The 17,392-nt window shown below is 36.4% G+C and overlaps 1 non-coding gene across 1 annotated transcript; it reads left to right on the top strand.

Moving 5' to 3' along the window:
* The first annotated feature begins 6,034 nt into the window (after positions 1–6,034).
* On the top strand, positions 6,035–6,141 carry LOC113697683 (small nucleolar RNA R71). Its single transcript, XR_003449958.1, has one exon. It is a non-coding gene; the product is annotated as a small nucleolar RNA R71 (small nucleolar RNA).
* The last annotated feature ends 11,251 nt before the right edge of the window (positions 6,142–17,392 follow it).

Raw genomic sequence — 17,392 nt, 5'->3', positions numbered from 1 at the left:
ATGTTAAATAGGAATTTAAGAAAATTTCGGCAGAATTTCCCCTTGAAAAAGGGCTAAACTCCCTGCCAAAATGTACCCAAAATTAAACAAATAAATTTCCTAACAATTCTCAAATCCAATTCCCACATTTAGAAAGGATATTACCAATAAGGAAATCATTTTATGCATATTAAGTGCAAACAATTGAAAATTATATCCATTTGCAAGAATGAACACTCAAACACTTGAGAATATCTCCAATCCAATTCATAACACTCATAACACTCAATTTACATACACATGAGTTCCAATTCATCCAAACAAATACTAATTAACTCAAGTAAAAGTGGTTCAATGTGCTTAACTTAATTGGGAACACACTCTTTTACCCCATGGGCTATTGCTCTAGTGATAGCATATCATTTTCAATTGGTATAACAGTGATTTATACCTCTCGGAACAAGTTCATATATTCAATAAAAGCAAAATTCAAGAGTATAAATCACTAAAATGCTCAAGCCTAAAAATTGAGAAAAATTCTTAAAAATATCACCAAATCCACAGTTTTCTCAAAAATAAGCATGAAGATAGTTGTAACAATCTATTTAAGCACAATGTAGCACAATTGTATCAAGAAATTCCAACAAATATGCATTTATCATAATATTCCCAAAAACTAGAAATATGTAGAATAAGAAATTATGAAATGTCAAAGAAATTCGCAAATTGTTACCTCAAATGTGTAGGTTGATGGTGGAGGATGAAAATGATGCAAAAATGATGAAGAAACAAGCCCACAATCACTCCGAAATGGAAGAAATACAGTGCTGCCCTATTTCTAGTTTTTGAAGATCAAACCCCCTCAAATTGATCACTTAGTTGGCATGGCTGCCCTTCAGCCATCGGCTGAGGGGCAAAAGTTTGTCCAAGGTTTATTACATTGAAAATCGAGGGGTGAGGTTCTTTGATCATTTTTGCATTTTTACATCAAAATGGCAGTTTTGAGCCTTAAATACACATCAAATGAATCCATGGACCTTTATAACCATGATATCACCAAAACTCACTTGAAATACACAATGTATGTATAGGCATAGAAATTTTAAACACTTAAAACACAATTTGGTAAGAAAACTCCCTGCCAACATGTTCTTCAAGTGCACCTCCAAGATGGATGATAAAACTCCCGTATCTCCTACAAACAAGTGAAATACATCTAATTAGTCAATTAAATTACACCAAAATGTAAGAAACACATAAAAACACACAAATACACTATTATTATTAGGTTGCCTCCCAACAAGCGCTTTTGTTTATAGTCGTTGGCTCGACTTTCCTATAACTTCTTTAATTCTCCATTGCATTTCCTAAGGAGTAATTTACTCCTTTAGGAACCTTTTCTCCGGCCAAATAGGGCTTCAATCTTTGGCCATTTACTTTAAATGGAGAACCATTTTCTCCTTTTATTTCCATTGCTCCATAAGGAAATACTTGAGTAACTTCAAATGGTCCCGACCACCTTGACTTCAATTTTCCTGGAAATAACCTCAGGCGTGAGTTGAACAAAAGTACATTTTGCCCTACCTGAAATTTTTTTGGAATAATATGCTTGTCATGCCAATATTTGATCTTTTCTTTATAAATTTTAGCATTTTCATATGCATGTAGTCGGTGTTCCTCCAATTCACTTAGCTCAAGTAATCGCCTTTCTCCTGCAGAATTAAAATCCATGTTAATAGATTTAACTGCCCAATAAGCTTTGTGCTCAATCTCCACAGGTAGGTGACAAGTTTTCCCATAGGCTAAACGATACGGTGACATCCCTAGGGGTGTCTTAAATGCCGTTCGATAAGCCCATAGTGTATCATCTAGCTTTGTAGCCCAATCCTTGCGTGATTTATTCACAGTTTTCTCCAAAATGAGCTTTATCTCTCTATTAGCTAGCTCTGCTTGTCCATTGGCTTGAGGATGATATGGAAGTGATGTCTTGTGCCTACAACCATATTTAAACAATAAGGAATCCAATTGTCTGTTACAAAAATGTTTCTCTTCATCACTTACTATGGCCTTGGGTATACCAAATCTACTGAAAATATTCTTTTTAAGGAATCTAAGTACAATCTTAGAGTCATTAGTAGGTGAAGCGATTGCTTCAACCCATTTAGAAATATAATCCACTGCTACTAAGATGTACTTATTATTAAAAGAACTAGGAAATGGTCCCATAAAATCAATACCCCATACATCAAATAACTCAACTTCCAAGAACGTAGTCAGGGGCATTTCATTTTTTCGAGATATATTTCCAGTTCTTTGGCATGCATCACAATTTTTAACATATTCCCTAGCATCTCGGTACATAGTTGGCCAATAAAATCCTGATTGCCATACCTTTGCCACAGTCTTTGAAGTACTGAAATGACCACCTGTTTCAAGGTTATGATAATGATATAAAACATTATGTACCTCATCTTCAGGAATACATCTACGTATCATACCATCGGCACAATGTCTGTATAGCAATGGTTCCTCCCAAAAGTAACTTTTGGCGTCATGTAAGAATTTCTTCTTTTGATGATAATTAAACCCCTTTTGAATCTCTTCACTGACCAAGTAGTTAGCAAAATCTGCATACCATGGAGAATTTCTAAGTGCTAGGACAAACTCATCCGGAAAATTCTCTTGAATTGGAACCTGATCTTTGATTGGGATATATTCCAAACGTGATAAATGATCTGCAACTAGATTCTCCGATCCCTTTTTGTCTTTTATCTCCACATCAAATTCCTGCAATAAAAGAATCCACCGAATTAGTCTAGGTTTTGCATCCTTCTTATGCAGCAAATATTTAAGAGCTGAATGGTCCGTATATATAATAACTTTAGATCCTACTAAATAGGATCTAAATTTGTCCAAAGCAAATATCACTGCCAATAGCTATTTTTCTGTCGTTGCATAATTGAGTTGTGCCTCATTTAGCAACTTGCTAGCATAGTAAATGACGTGCAATCGTCCTTCTTTCTTTTGTCCCAAAACTGCTCCAACCGCATAATCACTTGCATCACACATCAATTCAAATGGTAGTGACCACTCGGGCGAAGTTATAATTGGGGCTGAAATCAATTCCTTTTTCAACCTTTCAAATGCAACCAAACAATTGTCATTAAATTGAAAAGGAGTATCTTTACATAATAAATCACATAATGGCTTTACTATTTTAGAAAAATCTTTAATAAAACGTCTATACAAGCCAGCATGTCCTAAAAAACTCCTTATCCCCTTGACATTGCTTGGGGATGACAATTTTTCGATAACTTCTATTTTGGCTTTATCCACCTCAATTCCCTTGGAGGAAATCTTGTGCCCTAAGACAATTCCTTCTTTTACCATAAAATGGCATTTCTCCCAATTCAATACAAGATTTGTTTCCTCGCATCTCTGCAAAATCAATTCCAAATTATGAAGACAATGGTCAAAAGATGAACCATACACAGAAAAATTATCCATAAATATCTCCATAATTTTCTCAATATAATCAGAAAAAATAGCCATCATGCATCGTTGAAAAGTTGCAGGAGCATTGCATAAACCAAATGGCATTCTTCTAAAGGCAAAAGTGCCATAAGGACATGTAAATGTGGTCTTCTCTTGATCCTCTGGAGCTATAGCTATTTGATTATATCCTGAAAAACCATCAAGAAAACAGTAAAATTCATATCCAGCTATTCGCTCCAATAATTGATCAAGAAATGGTAGGGGAAAATGATCTTTTCTTGTTACCGTATTTAACTTACGATAATCAATACACACTCTCCACCCTACCACAAGTCTAGATGGAATCAATTCATCATTTTTACCCACGATTGTAGTTATTCCACCTTTCTTTGGTACCACATGAATTGGACTAATCCAAACACTATCGGAGATAGGAAAGACTATACCTGCATCAAGTCACTTAAGAATTTCATTTCTTACCACCTCTTTCATGTTTGGATTGAGTCTTCTTTGTGTTTCCACCACTGGTTTGCAATTGTCCTCCAATAAAATGCGATGCATGCATATAGAAGGACTTATACCTTTAATGTCTGAAATTGTCCATCCAATTGCCTTCTTACGCTTCCTTAGAACTCTTAGCAACTTTGTACACTGTTCATCATCAAGATCAGCACTAACAATTACAGGTAAAGTACTATTTTCTCCAAGAAATTCATACCTTAGATGAGTTGGAAGTGGCTTAAGCTCTAACCTTGGAGGTTCAATTTCTGAAGGTTGTGAAAACCCTTTTCCTTGGCCAAGACTCTCGTATACATTACCCCGTTTATAAGGTGCTTGAAAATCCAAGTACTTGGCCAATTCTTCAATTTCTTCACAAACATCTTCTTGCTTACCTAAACTCATTAAACAATGCTCAAGAGGATCTAAGTCAAGGTTGACTTGACTCATCTCTTGGGTTAGTTTATCAATTGTGCAAATAGAATAGGCATGATCGGTAAAAGAAGGGTATTTTTCCATTTCATTCAAATTAAATTCTACTTTTTCTTCACCTACTTGAAACTTAAGCTTGCCATTTTTTACATCAATAATAGTACCTGCAGTAGCTGAAAATGGTCTACCTAGAATAATTGGCATAGATATATCTTCTTCCATATCTAATACCACAAAATCCACTGGAATGATAAATTTTTGAACTTTTATCAATACATTCTCCAACACTCCCAATGGATATCTAATAGACCGATCCGCTAGTTGCAAAGTAATATTTGTGCGTTTAAGCTCATGCAAACCCAATTGTCTAGCCACCGTTAAAGGTATTAATGATACACTAGCACCAAGATCACACAATGCTTTAGAAAAATCAACGTTACCTATGATGCAAGGTATAGAAAAACTCCCTGGATCCTTCAACTTCGGTGGTAGCTTATTTTGAATAATTGCACTACATTCCTCCGTTAATGCTATTGTTTCGCAGTCTTCCAACTTTCTTTTTCTAGTCATGATTTCCTTGAGAAATTTCGCATAAGACGGAATCTGCAAAATAGCATCGGCAAAAGGAATGTTAATGTGCAATTGTTTGAAAAGTTTAACAAATTTTTCAAAATCTTTATCAAACTTATTTTGCTTTAATCTTTGTGGAAATGGAACCGCAGGGGGTATTGGAATGGTAGCGGAAGATGATGGTTGATTTTCTCTTGATTCCTCCCGGCTATTTTCTTCCACTATCGCCTCTTGGTTCCTCTGCTTTTCTTCTTATTTTTCATTCTCATCTTTCTCAACTTCCATCACTGGAGGATCTTCTAATTGCTTACCACTACGAAGAGTAATGGCTTTCACATGCTCCTTAGGATTGACCTCTGTTTTGCTAGGTAATTCGCCTTGGTTTCGATTATTCAACGAACTAGCAATTTGACCAATTTGGACCTCTACATTCCTGTACATTGTAGTGAGTTGGTCCAACCTTCCTTCTACTCGCTCAAATCTGTCTGAAGTAACTTTTGCGAGTTTTTCCACTGCCATCTCCCAACCAGGTTTAGTTTCAGCTTGTTGTTGCCTTGATTGAAATCCCGGTGGATTGGTTGGCCTTGGTTGATTTCCTTGATCCTTCCATCCAAAGTTTGGATGATTTCTCCACCCCGGATTGTAAGTATTCGAGTAGGGGTTATTTTGAGTATTACGATTGTAATTATTGACAAATTGTACCTGCTCAGAATCAACACACTCATTAGTATCATGTTCACCTCCACATATAGAACAACATGTTACATGTGCATTAGATGAACTTGGACCAACTCCACCTTGTCTACTTAGCAACTTCATCACATTATTCATTTGAGCACTCAGCATATTGAGAGTGTCCATTTCTATCATACCCGCGTGACGTCTTGTATTCCCTCTCTCATTGACCCATTGGTAGTTATTTGCTGCCATTTCTTCTATCAAATTATGAGCCTCTTGGGGTGATTTACCCATTAAAGCTCCACCTGTAGCTGCATCGATCATAGTTTTAGTAGAAAAAGCTAAACCATTATAGAAGGTTTGTATGATTAACCATTCCGGCAGTCCATGATGTGGACATTTCCGAAGCAAATCTCTAAACCTTTCCCATGCCTCATATAATGATTCTCCCTCCAATTGACTAAAACTAGTGATATCCATTCTAAGCTTAGCAGTCTTTCCTGGTGAAAAATACTTATTTAAGAATGCTCTTGATAAATTATCCCATCCGGTGAAAGTATTAGGAGCATGAGAGTGTAGCCAAAGTTTGGCCTTATCTCTCAATGAAAATGGGAACAATCTTAGCCTTATAGCATCATCACTAACTCCATTTATTTTAATTGTATCACAAATTTCCAAGAATGTAGCTAAGTGTGTATTAGGATCTTCTACTGCATTACCTCCAAATTGAGATTGTTGAACCATTTGGATAAGTGATGGTTTAATCTCAAAGTTGTTAGCATTTACCGCAGGTCTTGCTATGCTTGTTTGAGATCCTTGTGTTCCCGGTAGAGCATAATCTCGTAGAACTCGCCTATTTGCTTCAATTTCTGCCATGTCTTCTTCAAATTGTAATTCTATCAAAATATCTTCTATTGGCTGCCACACCTCTTGTTCCTCTTGATGTGATGTACTCCTCCTTTTTCTGTGTAATGTTCTTTCAATTTCAGGATCGAAATGTGCAACTTCTCGATTTGATCGGTGCATATACTACAAACAAAAACAAGAGAAATTTTTCAGTTTTAATTCAACAACTTGAATAAAAAACAATGAAAAATATCTAAATTAATAGAGATGATTAGACCCTAATATTGCCGCTCCCCGGCAACGGCGCCAAAAACTTGACGGGGTTTTTGTATCAATGCAAGTTTAATTCCGATTTTACACCCGTTGGACTGCAAGTATACAGGTCGCAATTGTAGTACAAGATGTGTATCGGGTCGATCCCACGAGGAGCAATTTAAACAATTACTAAGCCCTTGTTCTCTCTATTATTTAGACTTACAATTAATTTTGAGCAGAGAAAGTCTAATGCTGTAATCTACAAATCTGATATACAAATCTAGTTTAACAAATGCTGAATGCAAATAGAGAAATTTCACTTAATGAAGATTCTAGGGATGTAGATTCCACTTATGGCATAAACTACACAAATGAATGGATTTACTTCTTGCTATTATTCTTGCTTAACCAGAGATTTATTTCCAAGATTACCAAGTCTCATTTTCATGGTGAAATGGCTTAGAGCAATATAGATTTCCCTATTTTCATGGTGAAATACTACTACTACTCCGTTTTATTTCATGAAATGCTCAATAATCCACCTAAGTGTATCTCTATTTTCATGAACATACAACTCAAGCTCTACTCATGTGTTTCAATTGTTATTACCAATTCTCATTGAATAATAACACTATAAACATGCTATTGGTGATCAATCAATAACAAGTAATAACAGCTACACAAGTAGACAAGTTAATACAAGATATAACAAGTGTAAATCACATTCAATTAGTATTATTTAGCCATAAGTTTCATCTACTCCCTAGATGAAGGAGTTTAGCTACTCATGAATGATTTAACAATCAAACTCACAAGTTTATTAATGCAAAACATCATAAAGTACAAGTATAAGAAAGATAAAAGAAAGCTTAGCCAATTGAAGATGAATCTCTCCAATTCCTGCTATGTTCTTGCACAATATGATTACAAGTGAAACTCTCCAAAAAATGCTTCTCCAAGTACTCCTATCTAGAGAGAAAAAAATGTTACAAAATGAAAAACTAGCTACGTATGGTAATGCCAGGCTTCTCCCCTGTGTTTCTGCATAAAAGGTGGTAGAAATTCCATTCCTCTCACTTCATAATTTCCTCCACTCAGATTTTGTAAAAAGAAGTCAAAGATATGATGTTTCCTTTTGTCCACACTCATTTGGTCTTCTCTTTTATTGCAGAAGCATGTGCCACCGATTTCTGTCCCTCAAAATAGCTGGAAAAGTTGTGAGAAAGGTAAAGAAAAACGGCTGTGCCACTTGCTGAAGAGAGAGACAGATCCGAGCCACGGATCCGAGGGCTGAAAAATGGATCCAAGCTCGGATTAGAGGATCCGAGGACTTCCCATGATTGATCCGAGGTCGGATCGTCCTGACCTCGGATACACTCCGCCAGAAGTACAGACGAGGGGTCGGATCCCTCTTGTATACACGGATCCGAGCTCGGATCCGTGTTGAGCAATTTTCCAGTTTTTCACTTCTTCCCTTTTTCTACATTTTTGGTCCCAATTTCTTGTGTACTTTGTCCTCTGGATGACCCTGACATTTCTTTCAACTTGTGCATGAATTTCATACATCAATTACCTTCACAATTTCATAAAATTAACGCATTAATCCACTCATTTATCAATTTCTTAACCCTTAAACAATATTTAAGCAATTATCACCAAAAGAGTTCAAATATGGCTTTAATCTTCTCAAAACATACCAAAAATTCATGCCAAATTCGTATAAAATGTACGTTAAATATTCACTTATCAGTCTTGTACACACCATTGCATATATCAAGCTACCAACTGCATTAGCATACGGGACTTTCGCCATGTATGCTCACTTTTCATCCATTTTTGGAGATAATAGGCTGCTGTTGAAGATATGTGATCTGATATTTAGGAAAGATGTGATTATAGTATCATATGATTATAGGATCATGTATTAATTATGTATCATATGATTATAGTATCATGTATTAATTAGTTATCATATGATTATAGTATCATTTATTAATTAGATAGTAGATTGATTTAGATTAGCATGATTTTAGGATCTAAATTAAATTACACTTGTGTATATATATGTATATTGTGTAGTCCAAAAATATGAAGAAAAGTATTTTCTCTCCCTTTTTCTTAGTTTTCATGGTATCAGAGCCCTACCATCAAGGTTAGGGTCTCTGTCCACTGCGAGAAAATTCATTAGTCATCATTCGATTCATCTGGCTCTGTATAGGACACATCTGTGTTCTATTCTTCACTCTTGTTTCAAAGAGTTCAGATCTGTCCTTTTTTTTATTTTTTTCTGTTAATTCTGAACCCATGGCAGAAACGAAATCTGTCGTTACGTTTGATGTGGTTCCTGTGATGTCTAAGATCACAGACCACAAATTCAACAATTCTAATTATTTTGATTAGAGCAAAGCGGTTCCTCTTTATCTGCGAAGCATTGATAAAGATAATTATCTGACTGATGATCCTCCAAAAGATGGTTCAAGACAGATATGGCTAAGGAAAGATGCTAGATTGTTCCTGCAAATACGGAATTCTATTGACAGTGAGGTAATTAGTTTAATTAATCACTGTGAATTTGTTAAGGAGTTAATGGAGTATTTAGAATTTTTGTATTCTGGTAAAGGGAATATTTCTCGCATATATGAGGTGTGTCAAGTCTTTTATCGTGCAGAGAAACAAAATAAGTCAATCATGACTTATTTTATGGATTTTAAGAAAACTTATGAGGAGTTTAATCTGTTATTACCTTTTAGTTCTGATGTGAAAGTTCAACAAACTCAACGGGAATAGATGGCAATTATGAGTTTTTTGGCTGGTCTTTCACCTGAATTTGAAGCTGCTAAATCTCAGATTCTTTCCAGTCCTGAAATCTCATCCTTGCAAGATGTGTTTAGTAGGGTGCTTCACACAGAGAATACCCAGTCTGTTCAGTCCAGCAGTGCTCTTGTTGGTCCTGAAAAACAGCAATACAAAGGTGGTGGTAAAGGAATTGACACTCGGGGACAGAATGCAGAAGTGGTTGTGTGTCACTATTATCATAAGCCGGGTCATATGAAGCATGATTGTAAGAAATTGCAATACAGGAACCAGAGAACTCAATCCGCACATATTGCTTCTACCAATAATGCTATTAACCATGAAAAGTCTGTTATGATCTATGCAGATGAATTTGCTAAATTTTCTCAGTATCAAGAATCATTAAAATCTTCATCTACTCCCGTAACTGCTATCACTGAGTCAGGTAAACCAAACACATGCCTTGTGTCCTCGTCTTCCAAATGGGTAATTGATTCTGGTGCCACAGATCATATGACAGGTAATTCTAGTCTATTTTCTACCTTTCAACCACACAAATCTGCACCTACAGTTATCTTAACTGATGGGTCAAAATCTCGTGTTCTTGGATCAGGCTCAGTTAACCCCACTCCATTAATCTCATTGTCATCTGTCTTAAGTTTGCCTGAGTTATTTTTTAATCTAATTTCTGTGAGTAAACTTACTCGTGCCCTCAATTGTTTTGCCCAAATCTTTCCAGACTATTGTTTGTTTCAGGATCTTACGACGAAACAGATTATTGGTAAAGGGCATGAATCTGGAGGTCTTTACATTCTTAACACATAGATACCAAAGTCTATTGGTTGTTCTGGAATTGTAACTCCATTTGAAGCACATTGTAGATTGGGTCATCCTTCTCTCCCGTTGTTAAAGATATTTTGTCCACAATTTCAAAATTTGTCTTTATTAGATTGTGAGTCTTGTCAGTTTGCCAAACATCATCGTGTTAATCTGAGTCCTAGAGTCAATAAATGAGCGGATGCTCCTTTTGCATTAGTTCATTCAGATGTCTAGGGACCTAGTGTAGTCATTTCTAAAACTGGATTCAAGTATTTTGTTACTTTTGTCGATGACCATTCTCGTATGACTTGGTTATATTTAATGAAAAATCGGTCAGAGTTATTTTCTCATTTTTGTATTTTTTGTGCTGAGATTAAGACTCAATTTAAGCGTTCTGTACAAATATTACGAAGTGACAATGCCAAAGAATATTTATTCGCACCTTTTCAATCTTATATGGTGCAAAATGCATTATTCATCAAATCTCTTATGTGGATACACCATCCCAAAACGGGGTCGCAGAACGAAAGAATAGACATTTGCTCGAAACTGCAAGAGCCTTATCATTTCAAATGCATGTTCCTAAACATTTTTAGACTGATGCAGTGTCCACAGCTTGCTTTCTAATTAATCATCTGCCTTCATCTGTTCTGAATGGTGGGACTCCTTATAATACTCTTTTTCCAAATAGACCTTTGTTTTCCATCGAACCTAAAATCTTTGGGTGTACATGTTTTGTCCGCGACTCTCATCCCCAAGTCACTAAATTAGACCCCAAATCATTGAAATGTATTTTTCTTGGTTATTCCCGTGTCTAAAAAGGATATAGATGTTATTGTCCTAGTCTCGGCAAGTACATTGTGTCAGTTGATATTACTTTTCTTGAAAATACACCTTTTACCCCATCCTCATCTCATTCATGTCAGGAGGAGGATGATGATTTGTTAATCTATACTGTCACATCTTCAAGTTCTTCCCCTGCTAAACCTCCAATTACTCAAGTATATTTTCGATGACAAAAGTCTCCTGATGCATGTCCTGAACCAGTTCCTTCATTATTAGATCATGTCTCAAGTGATGATTTTCTTATTGCTCTTCGCAAAGGTAAGCATCAATGCACTTATCCTGTGTTTTCGTGTGTATCTTATAATCATTTACCCACCTCTTCCTGTTCCTTTATTACATCTATTGATTCTATCTCCCTTCCTAAAACTGTTCATGAAACCCTATCCCATCCCGGATGGCGCAATGATATGATAGAGGAGATGAATGCTCTAGATAGTAATGATACTTGGAACTTAGTAAATTTACCTGCAGGGAAGAAGGCCATTGGGAGTAAGTGGATTTTTGCAGTTAAATTCAATCCTGATGGGTCGGTTGCTCGGTTAAATGCTCGCCTTGTTGCCAAAGGCTATGCCCAAATCTATGGAAAGGATTATTCTGACACTTTTTTCCCTGTTGCTAAGTTAACATCTGTCAGATTATTCATTTCTATGGCAGTCACTCATAATTGGCCTTTGTATCAACTAGATATCAAGAATGCCTTTCTTCATGGAGATCTTCAAGAGGAAGTTTATATGGAACAACCACCAGGATTTGTTGCTCAGGGGGAGTCTGGGAAGGTTTGTCATTTTCGAAAGTCCTTGTATGAACTGAAACAAAGTCCTCGTGCTTAGTTTGAAAAATTTAGTCTAGCAGTTGAAAGGTTTGGGATGCAGAAAAGCAAATCTGATCATTCTGTTTTCTACAAACAGTCTGAAACTGGTATTATTTTGTTGGTAGTATATGTGAATGATATTGTTATCACTGGAAATGATACTGCAGGTATTTCATCTCTTAAAACTTTTCTCCATAGTCAATTTCAGACAAAGGATTTGGGACTATTAAAGTATTTTTTTAGTATTGAGGTAGTAAAGAGTAGGAAGGGAATATTCCTGTCTCAAAGAAAATATGTTCTTGACTTACTATCTGAAACGAAAAAATTGGGGGCTAAACCAGCTAGTACCCCAATGATTCCTAACTTGCAGCTCACAAAAGAAGGTGAATTGTTAGAAAATCTTGGGAGGTATAGAAGATTGGTTGAAAAGTTGAATTATCTTATAGTGACTCGTCCAGATATCGCGTATTCAGTTAGTGTTGTTAGTCAATATATGTCTAATCCTACTGTTAATCATTAGGCAGCTATAGAACAAATTTTGTGTTATTTAAAAGGAGCTCCTGGACGTGGTATTCTGTATAAAAATCATGGTCATACTAGGATTGAGTGTTTTTCATATGCTGATTGGGCAGGATCCAAGCAGATCGAAGATCCACAACTGGATTTTGTGTCTTTGTTGGAGGAAACCTGGTCTCATGGAAGAGTAAGAAGCAGAATGTTGTCTCGCGATCGAGTGCAGAATCAGAATATAGAGTTATGGCACAATCGATATGTGAAATCATGTGGATAAATCAACTTCTAACTGAAATAGGTTTCAAAACCTCAATACCTGCAAAATTGTGGTGTGATAACCAAACGGCTCTTCATATTGCATCCAATCCCATATTTCATGTGCGAACAAAACACATCGAAATAGATTGTCATTTTGTTCGTGAGAAAATACAGCAGGGCTTGATTTCTACAGGATTTGTAAGGATTGGAGAACAATTGGGAGATCTCTTTACGAAAACTCTACATGGGGTTCGAGTTGATTACCTTTGTAACAAGTTGGGCATAAGCAACATCTATGCTCCAACTTGAGGGGGAGTGTTAAAGATATGTGATCTGATATTTAGGAAAGATGTGATTATAGTATCATATGATTATAGGATCATATATTAATTAGGTATCATATGATTATAGTATCATGTATTAATTAGGTAGTAGATTGATTTAGATTAGCATGATTTTAGGATCTAAATTAAGTTACACTTGTGTATATATATATATATGTATATTGTGTAGTCCAAAGATATGAAAAAAAGTATTTTCTCTCCCTTTTTCTTAGTTTTCAGCTGGTAAGTTTCAAATGAGTAGCAAGCGGAGTGCTTACAGGTTTTGGATCTCCATTCATACCAAATCGTTGTAGTACCTTCTCCAAAACTGCTTCTGTGTGAGACAAAGCTTGCCTCTCATTCTATCCTTACTTATCTCCATGTCAAGAATCTTCTTGATTTTTCTCAAATCTTTCATCTCAAACTCTTTACTTAACTGAGCTTTCAATTTGTCAATTTCAATTTGGCTCTTTGACGCTATCAACATATCATTAACATACAAGAGTAAGTAGACATAGGACTCATCTCGTAACTTGCGCAAATACAAACATTGATTATATTTGCTTCTTATGTACTTCTGACCCATCATGAACTGGTCAAATCGTTTGTACCATTGCCTCGGTGAATTCTTCAATCCGTACAATAATTTGCTCAGTTTACAAACCCAATTCTCTTTACCAGTTACTTTGAATCCATCTGACTGAGACATATAGATTTCTTCCTTCAAGTCACCGTGAAGAAACGCGGATTTCACATCAAGTTGAGTTAGTTTCAAATTCTACTTTGCTATCAAGGCCAACAGGATTCTAATAGAGGAATGTTTAACAATTGGAGAAAATATCTCATTATAATCAATTCCCTCCTTCTGAGCATAACTTTTAGCCACCAATCTCGTCTTGTAGTGAACATCATTCTTGTCAGAAAATCTTTCTTTCTTTGCAAATACCTATTTGAATCCAATTGCCTTTTTGCCCTTCGTAGTTGTGTCAACTTTCACATCTTGTTTTTCTAAAGAGATTGCATCTCTTCTTCCATAACATCTTTTCATTTACCATTCTCTGTATTTTGAACTGCTTCAAGAAAAGTGGACGGAACATTAACAACTGGAAGTGCATAGGCCACCATATCAGCAAAACGAGCAAATTTTTGAATTTCTCGTCTTAACCTATTGACGGCAATTGACTCTTGCTGCTGTTGAGGTTCTTGGGTTGAAATTTCTTCCTCATCTGACTCCTCTTCTGCCATGGGAGAGTCACTAATGGTGCTGTTTGTTGGACTCATCATTATTTGCTCAAAATTCACCTATTTCGGCGTACACTCTACCTGTTGCGGAGTACCACTGGTCCCATCTTGTGCTACCTTATTCAATGTGACAGATTCATCAAAGGTAACATCCCTGCTGATAATGGTCTTCTTTGCTTCTAGATACCACAAACGGTATCCCTTCGCTCTAGTATTAAAGCCCATAAAGAGAGATTTATTTGCACGTGGATCCAAAGATATGCAAAAAATCATAGTCTGTTGCAAGTTTTTCAGACCATACCTCTAACGGAGTCTTGTCACCTATTACAGATGATGGCAAGTGATTGACTAGATGTTGAGCATATGTTACAGCCTTAACTCAAAACTTTCTGCCTAATCCAGCATTAGACAGCATGCAACGAACTTTCTCCACTAGTGTCTTGTTCATACGTTCCGACACCCTATTTTGTTGCGGTGTTCTTCTAACTATGAAGTGTCGAACTATGCCACACAGTTGGCATATCTCCTAAAAGGGATCACTCTTGTATTCTTCACCGTTGTCTGTTCAAAGAATCTTGATCTTTCTTCCCATCTGGTTTTCAACCTGAGCTTTCCATTTAAGGAAAATCCCTAACACATCATCCTTGTTCTTCATAGTAAATATCAAAATTCTTCTGAAAAAATCATCAACAAAAGTGACAAAATAGTATCTCCCTTCAAAGGATGAAGTCTTGGCCGGTCCCCACACATCTGAATGCACATAATCCAAAATACCATTGGTATTATGGATGTCAGTGCCAAATTTCACTCTTCTTTGTTTTTCCAGAACATAATACTCACAAAATTCCAATTTGCAAGGTTTCATACCTTTCAATGTGAGAACCCTAAATTTTCATCTTTTCACTGCATTTCTTGATGCTTATTTTTTTTCTTTCTTCTTTCTTTCTTTTGAAAATAAAAGGAATTTGTTACCTATCATTAAGGAGGGTTTCATTTCATACATATGAACGTGCGTTTGGTGGCATTAAGTGTTTTGTGTGAAAGTATATATATATATAGCTGTGGGAAGTGCGGACGAATGCGGCGTGTGGGTTTGGAAAAGAAAAATTTTGAAAACAAAGACAGGGGCCGAATCCGGCCGGGAATCCGGCCAGAAACTGGCCGGATAGCTGGCCGGATTGCCTTGCAATTTTGAAAAAAAAAACGTTTAGCTTCTGCCTCATATCCGGCCAAGAATCCGGCCGGAAATCCGGCCAGATTCTGGCCGGATTCTGATGGGACAGCAGCTTTGACCGGCGATTTCTCTTCCTTCTTATCTTGTTTTGGTCCAAAAATATCTTCATTTCTTCCTTGCTCAGCCGTGGCTTTTGAGAGAAAAGACCAAGCAAAGCTCTTCCAATTCTAGTTTCAATTTTCTCTTTGATCTTGAGTTTTCACCATTTGATTTCTAATTCCTTCCATACAAGTGCTAGCTAGGAGGGGTTTAAGGGATTGGTGGAGTGAGTTTTGGAGTTGGAGCTCTAAGCTATCATTTCTCCTTAAGTTTCAAGGTAAATTATCTAGAACTTTTCTTTTACTCCTTATACTTGCAAAGTAGTGGATTGGAGAGATTACATGTGTAGTTTTGTAGCTTAGTTTATGGGTTGAGTAGAAGTATAGTGAATTTCTGTTTTATAGCAAAAATTTCTGTCCTCAAATGATGATTAATGTTTGGGCATGATTTGGTAGTTGATAAGAGCAAGTTTGAGCTTGAGAATGTTGGTTTTACTTGTCTTCAAAGAATTTCAGCTTTTGTAGCAAAATTTCCAGTTTTAGGGTTTATATTTTGCTCCTTTATGTGGTGGCATTTGAAGGATATTGTGGTCTTAATTCAAGGTGTTTAATAGCTTGTTGTTTGTGGGAAAGATTGTGGTGAATTTGAGGAGTGAATTGGTATTGAGGTTTGGTTGGAAAAGTAAGGAAAAACTAAAGGAAGTGCTGTCAAAATTTTCGTAAGAGCTCCTACGCAGGCTTAGGAAAATTTCTATATCTTGATGTAGGAATATCGGAATTGAGTTCCGTTTGTTGCGTTTTAAACTAGACTCATAGGGCTATCAACCATGTAAGTTTCAGACCCTGTTTCTATCTGTGCAATTTATGGCGTTTTTGCAAAGTTAACTGGAATTGTAACCTGTTCTGTCTTGTGATGGTTAAAGCAGTACCTTGCGACTTAAATTTGACCGACTTGCGTTCTGAATCTTAAGATGGTGTTTTCTGGAAAGTTATAACCCTTTGAATGTAGTTTCCAATGGTGTAAATTTTATCAATTTTGGACTTACAAAACTTGAGATACGATTTTTCTTATAGGGTTGTGCAAAACTGGAAAAATCTTGTTTTCCGAGTAATGATTGTACATTCATTTTCTACTTCAACTTTGGAGTTGGTTACCTATGATAGGTAGAGTATTGAGGTTGTTCATGCCTTTAAGACCGATTGTTACCCCTTTTCACTCCAAAGTCGCATTGTCTTTGCATTAATGGTTTATGTGGATACGCACAGGACTTGTAACCGAGTTACTTGCAAATTTCTTTGATTCCAATTGTAATGTCAAGTCTTAAGTGTTTGCCTTGCTTGTTCTAGGAGGTGCCAACGAGTGAAACCACATTTGGCAAGGAAACTTTTGAAACTGTTCTTGTTTGATCTGGTGAGTGTACCACCCCTTGTATTGTTGCTACTTGAGTTATCTGTACGTGAAATCTATGACATGAATGACTGTGAATCCTGTTTAGTGTGATTGAGACGAGGGTGTACTTTATCACACTCGTACTCTTGCCTGTGTGGTATAAACTGCAAACTATCACTTGTACATGTTATGAACTTGAACCTGTTACCTGCACTTGGTATAATGTCGTTTGGATGCGTCCAACGGCTTCCTGGTTAAACCTGAGCTCAACCTCATGGGGAGTTAATTAAATCGAGCCATGCAAGGGCTTGGTCGAGGAAATTGACAATCCGTGGGTGCCTGCTTTATGGAATTCTTGAGTATTGAGACTCT

The sequence above is a fragment of the Coffea arabica genome, chromosome 6e (assembly GCF_036785885.1).
Source record: "Coffea arabica cultivar ET-39 chromosome 6e, Coffea Arabica ET-39 HiFi, whole genome shotgun sequence".
In the NCBI taxonomy this organism is placed as follows: domain Eukaryota; kingdom Viridiplantae; phylum Streptophyta; class Magnoliopsida; order Gentianales; family Rubiaceae; genus Coffea; species Coffea arabica.
This window is presented reverse-complemented; position numbering and strand designations above follow the sequence as displayed.